The sequence below is a fragment of the Schistocerca gregaria genome, chromosome X (genome assembly GCF_023897955.1).
Source record: "Schistocerca gregaria isolate iqSchGreg1 chromosome X, iqSchGreg1.2, whole genome shotgun sequence".
Classification (NCBI taxonomy): Eukaryota; Metazoa; Arthropoda; class Insecta; order Orthoptera; family Acrididae; genus Schistocerca; species Schistocerca gregaria.
In genome coordinates this window covers 414,376,524-414,394,449 of record NC_064931.1, presented here as the reverse complement: position 1 = coordinate 414,394,449, position 17,926 = coordinate 414,376,524, and positions in this window count along the sequence as shown.

Sequence of the window (17,926 nt, the reverse complement as noted above, 5' to 3'; positions counted from 1 at the left end):
AAAAAATTCGCAACACCAAAAAATAATTAATGCAGAGGAATGAAATTCCAGGAATACATTTATCTAGGTAATATATTTAAGTGATTAACATTGCTACATCACAGGTTAATGTAAGCGCGACATAAGCCATTGTAAATGTGAAATGCTGGTACATTAATAACCGCCAACTGCCGGATGCACGCATGCAAACGTGCAAGCATTGTGTTGTACAGGTGTCGGATGTCAGTTTGTGGGATGGAGTTCCACGTCTGTTGCACTTGGTCGGTCAAAGCAGGGAAGAATAATGCTGTTTGTGGATGAGGCTGGAGGTGTCGTCCGATGATGTCCCTTGTGTGCTCGATTGGAGACAGATCTGGTGATGGAGCAGGCCAAAGCAACATTTCGACACACGGTAGAGTATGTTGGATATCAAAAGCGGTACGCGGGCCAGCGTTAACCTGTTGGAAAACATCTCCTGGAATGCTACTCATGAATGGCAGCACAACTGGGTGGAATCACCAGACTACATCTACATCTACATGATTACTCTGCAATTCACATTTAAGTGCTTGGCGGAGGGTTCATCGAACCACAATCATACCATCTTTCTACCATTCAACTCCCGAACAGCGAGCGGGAAAAACGAACACCGAGACCTTTCTGTTCGAGCTCTGATTTCTCTTATTTTATTTTGATGATCATTCCTACCTATGTAGGTTGGGCTCAACAAAATATTTTCGCATTCGGAAGAGAAAGTTGGTGACTGAAATTTCGTAAATAGATCTCATTGCTTTAATGACTTCCATCCCAGCTCGCGTATCATATCTGCCACACTCTCTCCTCTATTACGTGATAATACAAAACGAGCTGCCCTTTTTTGCACCCTTTCGATGTCCTCCGTCAATCGCACCTGGTAAGGATCCCATATCGCGCAGCAATATTCTAACAGCGGACGAACGAGTGTAGTGTAGGCTGTCTCTTTAGTGGACTTGTTGCATCTTATAAGTGTCCTGCCAATGAAACGCAGCCTTTGGCTCGCCTTCCCCACAATATTACAAATTTGGAATCAGGGTGCCTGGAGTAACCATGAGATTGCTTCTGCTGTCATACGAAATCGCACCCTAGACCATCACTGCAGGTGTAGATCCAGTGCGTCCAGCATGCAGACGGGTTGATTGCAGGCCCACAAGTGGCCGCCTTCTAACCAACACAGGGCCATCACTGGTACCGAGGCAGAACCAGCTTTGAACAGAAAACATAACAGACCTCCACCCTGCCCTCCAGTGAGCTCTCGCTTGACACCACTAATGCCGCAAATGGTCAGCGGAATACACGCTACTGGGCGTCTTGCTAGGAGCTACGCTCGAAGTAACCATTTGCAACAGTTCGCTGTGTCACTGTGGTGCCAACTGCTGCTCAAATTTCTACTGCTGATGCAGTGCGATGCTTCAGAACCATTTGCCGAACATGACAGTATTCCCTCTCGGCAGTACCACTTGGCCGCACGCAGCCCGGTCTCCTTGCGACTGTACATCCTCGTCACCATCGCTGCAGCAAGAGTATACAGTGCCTACATTCTTGCCAAGTCTTTCTGTAATATCGCAGAAGGAACATCCAGCTTCTCGTATTCCTGTTACGCGACCTCTTTCAATCTCATTGAGCTGTTGATAATGGCGTCTTTGTCGCCTTAGAGGCATTCTTGACTAACATCAACTCACCACGCCCAGTCTCAAAGATAACTAACGCTCACGAGCGTTACAGCGTGTGTTTAAAGCAAACCTGATATGCGTGCTCATAGCGGCGCTACTAGTGCTACTCTGGCTCGAAATCTGAATAGACATAATCTTTCAGATATAGGAACAAGCCTAGCAAATTTCGTTTATGTAGCACAACTCCTTCTTAGTATTGCGATTTTTTTCGTCAGTGTTCACTGAAAACAGCGGAAAATCGTGTAATATCCAATCAAGAAAAAGTAAAGCGCAAATTAATGTCACATCCTGAGGTGTGATATAGTTGTGATGTTTCTGTCGTTGCGGGAACAGCTCAGCATAGCGTCGCTGTACCACTCTTGGATTCCTTTCAGTGAATCCATACACGGGTTGCATATCGGCCAACTATTCCTAAACCTATCCACGCCGCTATGTTTCACTATTAACGTACAGGGTGTTTCAAAAATGACCGGTATATTTGAAACGGCAATACAAACTAAACGAGCAGCGATAGAAATACACCGTTTGTTGCAATATGCTTGGGACAACAGTACATTTTCAGGCAAACAAACTTTCGAAATTACAATAGTTACAATTGTCAACAACAGATGGCGCTGCGGTCAGGGAAACTCTATAGTACGATATTTTCCACATATCCACCATGCGTAGCAATAATATGGCGTAGTCTCTGAATGAAATTACCCGAAACCTTTGACAACGTGTCTGGCGGAATGGCTCCACATGCAGATGAGATGTACTGCTTCAGCTGTTCAATTGTTTCTGGATTCTGGCGGTACACCTGGTCTTTCAAGTGTTCCCACAGAAAGACGTCACAGGGGTTCATGTCTGGCGAATAGGGAGGCCAATCCACGCCGTCTCCTGTATGTTTCGAATAGCCCAAAGCAATCACACGATCATCGAAATATTCATTCAGGAAATTAAAGACGTCGGGCGTGCGATGTGGCCGGGCACCATCTTGCATAAACCACGAGGTGTTCGCAGTGTCGTCTAAGGCAGTTTGTACCGCCACAAATTCACGAAGAATGTCCAGATAGCGTGATGCAGTAATCGTTTCGGATCTGAAAAATGGGCCAATGATTCCTTTGGAAGAAATGGCGGCCCAGACCAGTACTTTTTGAGGATGCAGGGACGATGGGACTGCAACATGGGGCTTTTCGGTTCCCCATATGCGTCTGTTCCGTTTATTGACGAAGCCGTCCAGGTAAAAATAAGCTTCGTCAGTAAACCAAATGCTGCCCACATGCATATCGCCGTCATCAATCCTGTGCACTATATCGTTAGCGAATGTCTCTCGTACAGCAATGGTAGCGGCGCTGAGGGGTTGCCGCGTTTGAATTTTGTATGGATAGAGGTGTAAACTCTGGCGCATGAGACGATACGTGGACGTTGGCGTCATTTGGACCGCAGCTGCAACACGGCGAACGGAAACCCGAGGCCGCTGTTGGATCACCTGCTGCACTAGCTGCGCGTTGCCCTCTGTGGTTGCCGTACGCGGTCGCCCTACCTTTCCAGCACGTTCATCCGTCCGTTGAAATTTTTCAAACAGATACTTTATTGTATCGCTCTTCGGTCCTTTGGTTACATTAAACCTCCGTTAAAAACTTCGTCTTGTTGCAACAACACTGTGTTCTAGGCGGTGGAAATCCAACACCAGAAAAATCCTCTGTTCTAAGGAATAAACCATGTTGTCCACAGCACACTTGCACGTTGTGAACAGCACACGCTTACAGCAGAAAGACGACGTACAGAATGGCGCACCCACAGACTGCGTTGTCTTCTATATCTTTCACATCACTTGCAGAGCCATCTGTTGTTGAAAATTGTAACTACTGTAATTTCGAAAGTTTGTCCGCCTGAAAATGTACTGTTGTCCCAAGCATATTGCAACAAACGGTGTATTTCTATCGCTGCTCGTTTAGTTTTTATTGCCGTTTCAAGTATACCGGTCATTTTCCAAACACCCTGTAGGTTACAACTGACACATCTGGGAAAAACCGGAGATGTAACAGAACAGTAGGCCTGCTCATTGCAGGCTTTAGAACGGAGAGTTGAATTGGCGTTCCTATCGTCAACAACAAGACCGAAGAGACCTATAGTGGTTTAATAACAAAATTCGGAAAGTGTTGAGGAAACAGAGACTGTTGCGCTCTCAGGTCAAAAAAAGAACGTGGAAATGTCGACAGGCAGTATCGTGCGTCTATAAAAATATCAAAGTGTGAAGGAAACAGTTTCAATAATCGTACCTTAGTGAAGGACGTCACTTTTCGAGCAGTCCGGTGTGGCAATAGACGACAGCAAAACGAAAACTGAAGTTTTAAATATCGCTTGTAAAATGTCATTTACGCAGAAGGATCGTGCAGGCATACCATCGTCTGATCATCGCACAGACTCCCGTATGGACGAAATGGAAATAGACATCAAAGGCGCTGAGAAGCAACAGAAAGAACTGAAATAAATAAATCGCCAGGGCCAGAAGGAATCCCAGTTATGTTTTGCAGAGAATTCTCTTCGCCATTGGTCCCTTACTTAGCTTACATTTATCGGAAGCCTGTGGCGCAGTGCTAAGTTCTAAGTGACTGGAAAAATAACCTGCGAAGTATGAATAAAGGACAACAGGTACAGTCCATAGTCCTAGATTCCTGGAGACCGTTTGACACCATGCCCCTCTGTTGACTATTAACGATGGTCCCAGTGTACGGGTAGATTTTCAGTTATGTGAGTGGCTCGAAGATTTATTAAGTGATAGTACCCAGTACCTTCTCCTCAACTCCGGTGTTTATCGGTGGGAAGTGTATCGTCAGAAGCGCCCAGGTGAAGTGTGATAGGTCCGCTCTTGTTCTCTGTATACGTAAATGATGTGACGGATAGCGTGAGAAGAAATCTGTGACTGTTTGCTGATGATGCTGTAATGTATGTTAAAGTATCGTCGTTGAGTGACTTTTGAAGGACATAGATAAATTAGTCGGAATTTCTTTTTAGTGTGATGAATGACGACTTGCTCTAAATGAGGAAAAATGTAGGTTCATACAGATGAATAGGACCAACAATTTGTAATGTTCGAATACTGTATTACTGGTCTACTGCCTGATGCAGTCGCTGCGGATGACATATGTCCGCGTAACGTTTCAGAGCGTTATGTAATGGAACGAGCACGTTAGAACCATAGAGAGGAAGGCGAATGGTCGACTTCTATTTATTGGGAGAACTTTGGAAAAGTGTGATTGTTCTGTAATGGTGACCACATATACGACACTAGCGTGGTCATTGCTGAGTAGTGTTCGAGTGTTTCGGAACCGAACCATGTTAGATTGAAGGCAGACAGCGAAATGATTCAGAGGTAAGTTGCTCTATTTGTTACCGGTAGGTTCAATCAACGCATGAGCACTACGGAGATGCTTCGTGAAGTCAAATGGGAATCTCTGGATGGAAGACGACGTTCTTTTTGCGGAACACTACTGAGAAAATGTAGAAAACAGGCATCTGTAACTGAACGCAAAACGATTCAACTGCCACCAACGTATGTTTCGCGTAAAGACCTCGAAGACAAGATAAGAGAAATTAGAACTCGTAAGAAAGGCATACAAACAGGTAGTCGTATACACCCACTCAATTTGCGAGTGGAGTAGCAAAGGAAATGACTGGTGTTGGTACATGATACCCTTCACCATAAACGATACGGTGGCTTGCGGAGCATGAATGTAGTGGTAGATATAGAAGTAATCTGACTGAATGGAACAAGTTTATTTCTAAACAAGAAACACAGCACATACCGTCAACATTTGGACTGGTTTTCAGACTGAGTGTGATACAGATACGAAGATAAAAGGGGGTAAGAAATCAAACGAAATCCTATTACTCTGTAGTGAGCCAGCAGTGAGACCACGGGTCCCTGGTGTTAAAATACTCGGTCAATATCTTTGAACATAGACGGAAATTTTGTCGCTGGGGTTCATGCTATAGATTAACATGACGAAAGTCTTGTTTTTTGTTGGGTCTTGGCCACTCGTCTCGTATAGGATGCCTAAGGAATGCGGCGTTCTCAGAATGCTATACGACAATTCAAGCAAATGACATAGTAGTTTTATTTCTACAAAGCAGGTTGACAATACTTAACTTGGGATATTTACAAGTAGTAGTCGCAAACGATGATCCACCAGCCCTAACGCGCTGCTTCCTGGACTCGGGTAGGGGCGCCGGCCCCGGATCGAATCCGCTCGGCGGATTAACGACGACGGCCGGTGTGCCGGCCAGCCTGGATGTGGTTTTTAGGCGGTTTTCCACATCCTCTGAGGTGAATACCGGGCTGGTCCCCACGTCCCGCCTCAGTTACACGACTCGCAGACATTTGAAACACATTCACATTATTTCACGATTTACACTAGACGCGGACAGCTGGGGTACACAAAGTACGTCCCGGGGAGTATGGGGTGGCGGCAGAAATGTCATCCGGCCACCCCTTACAATTAACCATGCTAAATCCGTACTTAACCCTGCCGACCCTGCACACAATGCGGGATAAAGGCAGTAGCGAAAGAAAGAAAGAAAGTCGCAAACGATGGGCAACATGCAAACAGTTATGTTCGTCGCTATAGACAAGTTCAGACAACCAACTGTTAAGGATCACAACTAGCTGTTCTTGTAGCACGCTCCACGAATACTTTCCACTAGTGTCCGTATACTGAGCCGATTTGAGCGTCCGAGGCTGGCAGGAGCCGCGCTTATATTCACTTCGGTCAGAGGGCGCTCCTGTCGTGCGGTCCTAATCAGCGCACCATTGGCCGACATCGTTTCACCGCCTCCTCTGGTCTTCCGTTCTTCATCTTCGTTCCGACGCTTGTGGTTACGCCAGAACATTTTCGTCACAAACTTGCCGGTCATATTTTTATTTAGGTGCAGCGTTGTAATTGTGACACTGCTTTAAAGCCTGGAGGTCTTCCCCATGGTACACTAGGCAGATACTCTGTCTTAAAGGCTGAAAGCATGTTCGTTCCCGGTGGCATTTGTTACGCTTGGCAAAGCGAGCTTCAGCCCCAACTTCGCGGTCGCTGAGAACAGTGTATCGAGAAGGCCGCTACGGAGTGAGCTAACTAGCCCTGCCGGAAGCGACGAGAGCTGACGTGTGGCCGCGGTCCAGCTAGGCGCTCCTCCGCGGCCAAGCATAACAAGCGGCGCCGCAACGCCCACTCACTTGCTAAAAGATCTTTCAACATGGCGAGCCTCGCAACCACACCAAACTCTTTTCTTTTGTTTTATTTTAGTCAGTGAAACAACTAATAGTAGTTTTTACTGAACAGTCATATTCCCTCGTAATTGTCTCCCACTGCGACGCAGAAGTTCTAAATTTGGCTCAAAGGTGCCTACAACCTTTCTCTTTACTGGTATAAAACTGGTGTCCTGCGACGACACCCTCGGATTCGGCGACGCTGCAAACAGGGAAGTATCGACACATGCGAAGGAAAAACCAGAGCTCAGAAGTTCATGTGGGGTGTAATGATGTAACATTGTCACCAAATTATACTACAATTGCACTCAACGCAAACATGGACGTGTCTCACGATGGGAAGGTCGTCGCACCCGCTCTTACCCACATTTCACACCTTCTTTTGACGCCTCTGCGATGACCGTCAGAAATCACTTGGTTTTCTTATGCATGACCGAGGAAAACATTTCATAAACACCGATTCTCAGCATCGACACATATAGGCCTCAGGGTTTGGCAAAAAGTGCATGAATGAAACCTAGCCCTCCCTTGCGGAGTTGATTCCCACACATTTCGTGGTCGAAAACGATAGTTCACAGTGCAGAGAGCAACAAGACGACGTTCTTGACAACATTCCACACCGCTGAAACCCCCGAGAGTTTCAACCCAGCCGGCCGCAGTGGCCGAGCGGTTCTAGGCGCTTCAGTCTGGAACGGCTCGGCTGCTACGGTCGTAGTTTCGAATCCTGCCTCGGGCATGGATGTGTGTGATGTATTTAGGTTAGTTAGGTTTAAATAGTTCTTTCAAGTAGTAGAGGAGTTTTGCTATTTGGGGAGCAAAATAACTGATGATGGTCGAAGTGCAGAAGATATAAAATGTAGACTGGCAATGGCAAGGAAACCATTTCTGAAGAAGAGAAATTTGTTAACATCGAGTATGGATTTGAGTGTCAGGAAGTCGTTTCTGAAAGTATTTGTATGGAGTGTAGCCATGTAAGGAAGTGAAACATGGACGATAAATAGTTTGGACAAGAAGAGAATAGAAGCTTTCGAAATGTGGTGCTACAGAAGAATGCTGAAGATTAAATGGGTAGATCACAGAACTAATGAGGAGGTTTTGTTTAGAATTGGGGAGAAGAGGAGTTTGTGGCACAACTTGACGACAAGAAGGGACCGGTTGGTAGGACATGTTCTGAGGCATCAAGGGATCACAAATTTAGCACTGGAGGGCAGCGTCGAGGGTAAAAATCGTAGAGGGGGACCAAGAGATGAATACACTAAGCAGATTCAGAAGGATGTAGGCTGCAGTAGGTACTGGGAGATGAAGAAGCTTGCACAATCTCAGGACTGAAGACCACAACAACAACAACAACAACAACAAGTTCTATGGACTGATGACCTCAGATGTTAAGTCCCATAGTGCTCATACCCATTTAAATCATTTTGTTTCAACCCTACAGAGGACGTTGTGGGACTAGAACTCAATTGAAAGTGATTTGACTCCTTTGGAGTATTGCACGACCACAGTATTTGCTCTGGTGTACACTGTGGTATCACTAGGGACCGTTCAAAACCATTCGACCAAACATGAAAGTAATCCAAAGCAGTAAAGGTTGTTTATCCTTTTTCAGTCCTTTTGTTTCGTGCTCTCCTTTGGCGCGATGATGGGGGCATGCAAAATTGACAAATGCGTGAATAAATCGGCAAAGGGTCCTTCTAAGACCCCTTCCCGCAGTTCCACAACTTCCTCGGTTCCACCTGCACACCTTCTATGAGCACTTTTAAAATGTATCTGTACAGAGACTTCGCCACCTATTCCGCTGTGTGTCGCTCCGGTGTTGCTCTAGCGCCTGCTTGCTGGCATGCGGAATGTAAGGCGTGCCGAAGGGGTTGTCTGCCTTCATTGAACAGTTGGTCCAACGAAGGTTGTGTTAGCGAACTCTTTCGTGCATGAATTGCGTGCTTTTAGGGTAGTCCCGAGAAATCAAAATTTGGCAGCTGCCTTTCCAATCAGGTTTCTGTGATCGTTCCATCTTCAATCAGCCTGACTGGAATTCCTAGACATTTTAAAGTTACGATTCATTCCAGTGACCGATTTACGATTACGTAGTCCAAAAGTATCGGATTCTTTCCTTTATTTATGCTTATTATACTATTTTAGTGTCTCTTTATTATGAGCTGCCAGTACTTACAACGAACAGAGCTTCAGCTCCCTCTGTGTTTCATAACGAGTTTTCAACCTCTCTGTACGCAAGAGAGAGCAAAGTCTTCTTTTTGAATGCCACAGGAGCAATGACATCAAACGTCTGTGAATAACCTTCTGGATTTGAGGCAGACAGCTGGAAACTACGTCCAGTTTGGTTGCTAATTCTAGTAGCACTTGAAACACTGTGATAATACTTTTGCAGAGAACCTGGATCACGATCACAAATGTCGACTTTCACAAAAGGTAAGTTCTTCCAGGTTGTTAGGCCACGTCACGTTCATCTTCAGATTTCTTCTTACCAATGTACGTTTCATCCCGTCTGCTGTGACACCAGAGGATCATGAAGAAGATCACAGCACAAGGATGGAACGTCGATTGGGAAAAAGAATTTTCAAGGGGAACATGACGTAGGCTTACAATTTAGAAGTTTTGACCTTCAATAACGCCTGGCATGAAAACCTTCAGACTTATATAACCCTTCATTAGTTTCCATCCGTGTTGTCTCCCGTTCGTGTCAGTCTGTGCATAGAAATCGGCAAAAGATCTTTCTTACTCATATCTTCGCGACTATGGTGTTAGCTCTGCCCTTGCCAATCTTCAATTTATGTGAAATGAACGTCTAAGACAGTCGTCGATTTTTATTAGCATCGGTCGTGTCTGCTTGTTGAAGGCCGACAGCAACAGTTTTGTTCGCGTGCCGAGTTTTTCACAATTCGTTACAAAATCTGATCTACATGATGTCTTCATTGGACTATGACAAGTATCTCAACAGGAATTTCTTTCGATTTGTCATAGTGTTAGGTTCAACTACTCGTGTTTGTTGCTATGCGGCGCCCTTCAACATGTCTCTCAATGTGCATCATGTTATTGTTTAGATATCCCCTCAGTAACTTCAGTTTTTACACTTTTCAAAAAGTAACGGAACCTTATGCGAAAAATTTCTAAGCTACAAAAGTTGTTACAAGTGGCCCACATTATGTGAATAACATTACTGAAAAGAATGTTGAAAGTTCTTAAACACATCTTGTAACGTTCTCGAGGAACTGCAGGAAAGCATAGTTCAGTGTTTCGGGAACAGAGAGAAAATAGTTCTGTAAGCAGCATCATTAAGGCGTCCGTGTAAGGAAAATTCAGGTGAGGATAAATCAGAAGACCGATTGGCCCATAAACTTAACAAAGTCACTTGTACAAGAAAATATTGACCTAAAAATGCAATGGTGTTTTCTATACAAAGTGTTCCCTTGTCCTACTGAATCCTTGTGTACTGTCGCTGGTCTGCATTTATAGTGTTTACAAATTGTTGAACCATCCGTGTGCAGCTCTCACTGTTTACAGTACCATAACAGAATGTAACGAACATTCGTCTACGTGACACTGCACAGCAAACGTCCACTATTTATGTGTCAGAGAGGATGTGAATTTTTCCGTAATCAAAACGAGTGAGTTCTGTGTATTCACGTAGGCATCAGACAGGAACCAAACGTCGTCACACCAAAAGCAGTGATCGAGTTCTTCCTCGTCTGGAGTTACAGATGACATGAATCAGTGACAGAAAGCTACATGTTTTCCATTGTGTTCAGACAACAACTCGTGAACAGCACGAATTCTCCATAGATGCATCTTTAAACACTTTCGCAATGTCATTTGGGCATTGTTAATGGAAAGGCCAGACTGACTACATAGACGTCGCACAGACTTCATGGGACTCGAATAATATGCGGATAGTACGTCGATTGAAATCTCTGGCATTAGTGCTTTCGTTCAGCCACTTTTGGCTACTTCTGTCACATTTTCCGTCTTCATGAATGTCTACATCCGCATGATAATTAACTTACCTGGTGCCCCCCTACCATACTTTTCTCCTTCTCCTTTTTCTTAGTTTTATCCAGTATGTTCAGGTCGGCGGCATGTTAGTCCAGATTTATCAGTATAGTGGTAGAGAGTGACCGGATGTAAATCGTACCCACTTAGCCTAATGTGGAAAACCGCCTAAAAACCATACCAGTTTGGCCGGCATACTGGCCTTCGTCGATAATCCGCTGGTTGGTTTCCATTCAGGGCCGGCGCGTCCCCCGAATTCCGGAAGCGGCGTGCTGATGCATGCGACTACCCGGCATTCTGAGTTCCGGTATAACTAGCATATCTAACATCCTCGATGACAATGAATAATCTTTTCTGCAATGCGTAACCCACTTCTTTCCCAATGAGTAAAGGTTTACAACTGCAACAAACTAAAAACATTCTTCCGAAAGATTCCGTCATACGCTGGCCTGTAGGAAACGAATTAAATTCACAGATATGAACTGACTGGATCAATGGGTATCAAATTCATTACACTGTGTCTTCAGAATATCTGAATAGTTTGCACTGACATCATTTCATGTTACTGCATCTTCACTGATATCATATCCATCGACCCATCAGGTGTGAGACTGATAAAGAACGACCCTGGCATGTGCATCAAGTGATTTTAGGGGAGTAGGAAAAAATATTAATCTGGATGGCTGCAAAGAGGTTTGAAACTCATTCACCTCGAATCAGGATTCAGCGTTCTAATCACTGTGTCCACTCACTCTGTCATCAAAATGCATATAGGAACTTCTTTAGAAGAAAAATGCGGATTATTGCCAATTGCAGTATAGTCGTCAGTGAAAAGTAGTCAGTGATGTTATTATATCAAGGAGCCAACAGATGGGTGAAGAAAAGACAGAGTGATGTGTAGCAACACCAAACTGGATTTTTGCTCGAAAGGGAAGTGTTTCAAATATCGTCCACTCTTCCCGATCCAAATTCCCCAAACTTTTTCTTATCATTCTACGTGAATGGTTGGATAATTCTTCCTCCCGTTCTTCTTCTTTATTTTTTTGTTTGTTAAAAATCGTTTGCAGTCATCGGTTTCCTGCTGTGATATAGCAGCCTTAATCCTTTTTCATGTACTTCTTCCACAATAGAGTGCATATACTGAACACGAAAAATGTAATAGTGAAATGTTTACGTTTTTATTCGTTATTGTTGTACTATGTGCGACTCGACCGGGGTTTACCAGTCGTCTGTGCAAGCTGCCCATCACACTCGCGTCCGCAACACACCGATGACCAAACAAGCGATTCAACGATCATACAGAATCCAACACGATGGCATAACTGTGTCACAGTGAGCTAGAATCTTCTGACTATATTTTTTTTTAATGGAAAGGGTCGCCTTATCAGAAAGTTGTGGAAGGAAATGGTGGAATGAGCAAACGTTATCTTAAAAATACTAATTTATTTGTTCACAATCAATATTACGCAAATCGAACTTGGACTGATTTACAATTAATTTCATTGTAAAATGTTAAAAGAAATGTACCCACAATGTTAAGATTTTTCTCAATTACCAGCGTGATCTCATCCACATTGATGAACGTTGTATCTGCCCAGAAGGGACCCGAATGCTCTCTGGAAGACTGTAAATTGAGATGCAGATCTCATTCCGAAGTCTGGAAAACTCACAAAAGGTACACGTACTGAGTAACATCGACTTTTTATCCCAGTATGTTAAAGAAGTAACTATGAAAAACAGTCACAAGTTGCTAAACAGACTCACAAATTGTTAACTGTGCCCTGCAAAGGCATCGCAAACGCTAAACGTGACACTTACTCCAAAACAAGTAAAAGGACGACAAGCTGAAGCAGGGCACTGAACAACGACTCACCATCGACGAGTCACGGATCGCCGCCGTGTGCTCCACCCAAAAATCGATACTCCCTGCGTACTCTCACACACTTTTGAAAATTACCGTAGGAGGGGAGGACATTGTAAGGTTTGCCACAGTGACAACTGAAAATGTCCCTCTCTCTTCCTATATGCCAGGGAAGCTTGCAGAACTTTCTTTTCCAGTACTTCTTGTATCCTCTGTCAACAGCAATAAAAGTTAGCAGTGTACTGAGTCTCGCCTTATGATTGGTGGAACGATGACTGGGTTTATAAACGCAGCTCGTTCTCTATGCTGTTTACAGAAACATAGCGCTGGCTCTGTTCCCTACTTCCACTTTTAGGACAACCTGTGGGATTTTGTTGAAATCTCTCAGGAGCTAGCGAAGCTCGCATTACTTTGAAAATCGTTTATGAACTACTTTGGCTTAAGAGTCACCCAGAGCGCCTTACGCGCGTGACCACTGCCCAGAAAGCTTATGAGAATACAACATAAAATGATCACATATAGCAGCTAAACAACAAGTGCAAAAAAACTGTAGTCACAACCGCAAATTGTCTGTCCGAAAGTCAAGCTCTCGTCTTTCTTGATTAGGATTTGAGTCCTGTTTATGTTTCTAAGTAGTGGTCCCACCATATTACTATATCGCGTTACTAATACGTGCACACTTTCACGTAATAATATATAACGCTATTAACGAACTAGGAACATAAGGCAACTATGAACTAAAAAGTGTCTGTTTTGCATGTGGAAGTCAGATGTTTTACACAACGTGCTGAGCAAAAGATCGAAACAGTTTCCGTTCCGGCATAATTAAATCTTCTATGCATCTATCAGCATCGTATATTTAAGTTAAGTGACATTTAATACTCTGACGTCAAACGCAAAATGTTTAAGAACTGTAGTGAACAAGGAAAATTTACCTACTCAATAGACGCAGACCGCGAATTATTGGATAAGTCAAACACGAAATAAAAACCGAAAATACTTGTCAAGAAATTAATCCCTGCTTACTCGCGAAATACTACAGCTATCCGCTTAAAGCACCGACTCATTGCGAAAAGTTTATATATATCTTCGAATAAAAACAAACAATTAGTTATAATCAATATCGTTCGCTTTTTTGTAATCAGCAATGAAGTGTATTTACGAAAATCCGCGACTGCATTTACCGCAATATTTGTCCTACTGGCAGGGTCAAAGTTAAATAAAACAGTGCAGTGAGGCAAAGTTATTATTGCTTTTTTAACATCTTTGGCTGCTTTTGGAACTCAGCGAGACTCTTGGACGTAGGTCGAAAGGCATTTCATTTCGCGACAACATGGCTCCAATCGGCACTCGAAACTCAAAGACCGCAATGAAAAAATACATCCTTTGTGTCTGCCTCCGATCCAGATACCCAACGCCTTATTTCTAGCACAAACATAGTTCCCATTCTCACGCTTAAAACTCTTGTCACTGATTTACAGCATTCGTTGTCATTCGATGATCAGAACGCTACACACCATAAGGCGGCTAGCATTGTATAAATCATTTACTGACGATGTTGCAAAAGTCGTGTTGCCGAAACTGCAACTGTACAGTTATTTAGCAAAGCTCACCTCATCAAAGCCTTTCCCCCAAAGAGTATTTTCCGCTGTCATTGTTTGTTTGCTGACATACTAAATTATTTTCTGGCGTATAGCATTTATGTGCCAGACCTTGCTTCCTATTACTTGCGAGGAAAATGGTAATTTAGCAGCCTGAAGCAGTCCTCCCACATAAAGCGCCCTGACTTTTTTTACTTACTATATAGTTTATACGTGCCAACGGCCTTGCCGCAGTGGTAACACCGTTTCCCGTTAGATCACCGAAGTTAAGCGCTGTCGGGCTGGGCGAGCACTTGAATGGGTGACCACCCGGTCTGCCGAGTGCTCGTGGCAAGCGTGGTGCACTCAGCCCTTGTGAGACAAACTGAGGAGTTACTTGATTGAAAAGTAGCGGTTCCGGTCTCGGAAACTGACATACGGCCGGGAGAGCGGTGTGCTGACCACATGCCCCTCCGTATCCGCATCCAGTGACGCCTATGAGCTGAGGATGACACGGCGGCCGGTCATTACCGTTGGTCCTTCATGGCATGTTCGGGAGGAGTTTGGTTTAGCTTTTATAGGTTGTACGTAGCTTATAATATTCATAATGTCGTGTGTGGCCTCATTTTACCCATCGTAGTGCTGTAACTCGATGTGGTGTGGATTCACAAAGTCATTGGAAGTCCTCTGCAGAGATACTAAGCCTTGTTGCCTCTATAGCCATCCATAATCGTGAAAGTGTTGTCGGTGTACGATTTTGTGCATGAACTGACCTCTCGATTATTTCCCATAAATGTTAGATGGGCAGCCAAATCATTCGCTCGTATTGTCCAGAGTGTTTTTCAGAGCATTAGCGAGGAGTTGGCCCGGTGACATGGGGCATTGTATTCCATAAAAGTTCCATCTTTTTTGGGAACATGAAGTCCATGAAAGGCTGCAAATGGTCTCCAAGTAGCCGAAAATGACCATTTCCAGTCAATGTTCGGTTCAGTTTGACGAAATTACCTAGTCCATTTCACGTAGACATGGAGCTATCACCAGCTTGCACAGTACATTGTTGACAACCTGGGTCCATGGATTCGTGGGGTCTGCACCATACTCGAACCCTATCAGCAGCTCTTGCTAACTGAAAGCGAGACTCATTTGAGCAGGCCACGGTTTTCTAGTCGTTTACCTACATGGTCACGAGCCCAGGATAGGCGCTGCAGGCGATGTGCTGTTAGCAAAAAGACACTCGTGTCGGTCGTTTGCTGCTATTGCCCATTAACGCCAGATTTCGCCGCACCGTCCTGACGGATACACGCGTCGTACGTCCCACGCTTATTTCGGTTGATAGTTCATGCAGTGTTGCTTGTCTGTTAGCACCGACCACTCTACTCAAACGCTCTGCTCTTGTTCGTTAAGTGAAGGCCGTCGATTTTCGTGGTGAGAGTTAATGCCTGAAATTTGGTATTCTCGGAACACTCTTGATATTACGGATCTCAGAATATTGAAGTTCTTAACGATTTCTGAAATAGAATGTCCCATGCTTCTAGCTCTAACTACCATTACGCATTCAAAGTCTTTTAATTACCGTCGTCCGGCCTTAATCACGTCGGAAACCTTTTCACTTGAATCACCTTAGTAGAAATGACAGTTCAGCCAATGCACTTCCTTTTATACCCTGTGTACGCGATACTATCGCCATCTGAACATGTGCATATCGCTGTCCCATGACTTTTGTTATCTCAGTGTAATTAGAGGGTCATGCAAAAATTGTTATCTCAGTGTAATTAGAAGGTCAAGCGCAAATGGACACATTTGTTCAGACAACGATTTCACTATCATGATCATCAAGCTACAATTCAACATGTAATCAATGATAGAGTCATCGAATGTCATCCCGGAGATAATACGTCAAGCTACTTTTATATATTGTCGCAGTTGGTCAAGGGATGACCCCAATAATGTAGACAGACCGCACCAGACACTGTCCCATCCCGTCCCACATATGCTCAGTGACCAAACTGGAGATGTAAAGTGACATATATCTCTCAGTGCACGTTGGTTGGGCATTTTGATGTTGAAAGAGAACACCTCAGAGAGAGCAGCAGAAGAAAGGATGAAGGAAGGAAGATGAGAGCGTAAAAAACCATAGGAGACGAGATCATGGTAAACAGAGCAGAAGGTTAGATGGAGAAAAAATTGGCTGTGTTCTTTTCAAGGGCGCATTCCGTAATTCGTCTTAATATTTCTAGTAAAACCACAAAAACCTAGGATTATCACAGCACCACCTCGATGGCAATGGAAAGGGACTGGATGGTATTCTAGTAGAATCATGCACTGCTTGTCGGTCACTCAATAAACACCGTCACGTTCTCGCTTCCCGAGCATGGGGTCCCGGGTTCGATTCCCGGCGGGGTCAGGGATTTTCACCTGCGTCGAGATGATTGTGTGGTTGTGCTGTCCTCATCATTTCATCAACATTCATGAAATTGGCGAGATTGAACTGAGCAAAGGTTGGGAATTTGTACGGGCGCTGATAACCGCGCAGTTGAACGCCCCAAACATTCATGAAATTGGCGAGATTGAACTGAGCAAAGGTTGGGAATTTGTACGGGCGCTGATAACCGCGCAGTTGAACGCCCCATAAATCAAACAAATCGGTAATCATCATCATCATCATTACCATCAATAAACACCCCCAGATACAGGATCATTGTAGGCTACCAGTGATCACACCAAAGTCTCAGTCTAGGTCCTATATATCGCTGCCTGACACGCTTCGAAATCTGTATCACTGACGCGTAGCGCAATGGTAATCCACCGACCTTGCATTCGGAAGGATGGCCATTATAATCTCTTCTTGGCCAGGAAGATTTAATGTTTCTGTGATTTCCATATCTCGGTCTCGGCCAGCCGACGGAACACTTTGAGAATCCTAGAACATTGATGGAACACTTGTTTATTTCTAAGGTTAATAAAATTTTAATAAATGAGGAAAACTCGTTTTATTCTGTGATTACATCAATTTGAAATCGTAACTAATAATACTGAAATCATAATGAAACTAAAAAACAATTACTATCATCAAAATTTTGAAAGAAAATCATATTATTAACAGTTTTCTAGTAAGCACTTATTCTCTTCCTATGTCCCGTGAAGTACAGTTTGGGAAACGCTGGTCTAGGCAAATGTTTACATGCAAAATAAACAATCGATTTCCTTTCCACACTCTCCTCCCACCACAGTTTGAGCTCCGTCCCTAATGATGACGCCAAGGCAGAATCTTCTGTCATCAGTACACAATCCACTGCACTGTTCACCCCACCATTTGAGTTTTTCGGTACATTGATGAGCATTTTATATAAACTGAAGGTGGAGAGGGGCGAAAGGAAACGAAAGGGGAGGAAAGGAACTATTGATGTCAGCATCTTTGGGACTTATGCGAAATCAGTGGGGCCGAGTGAACATCAGTTTCAGTCTGGGATTCGAACCACGCATTTCCTGTTTATTAGACAGTGCCGTTAACAACAGCGCAATCCGGCCGCAGAATTTATCGAAAATGCGC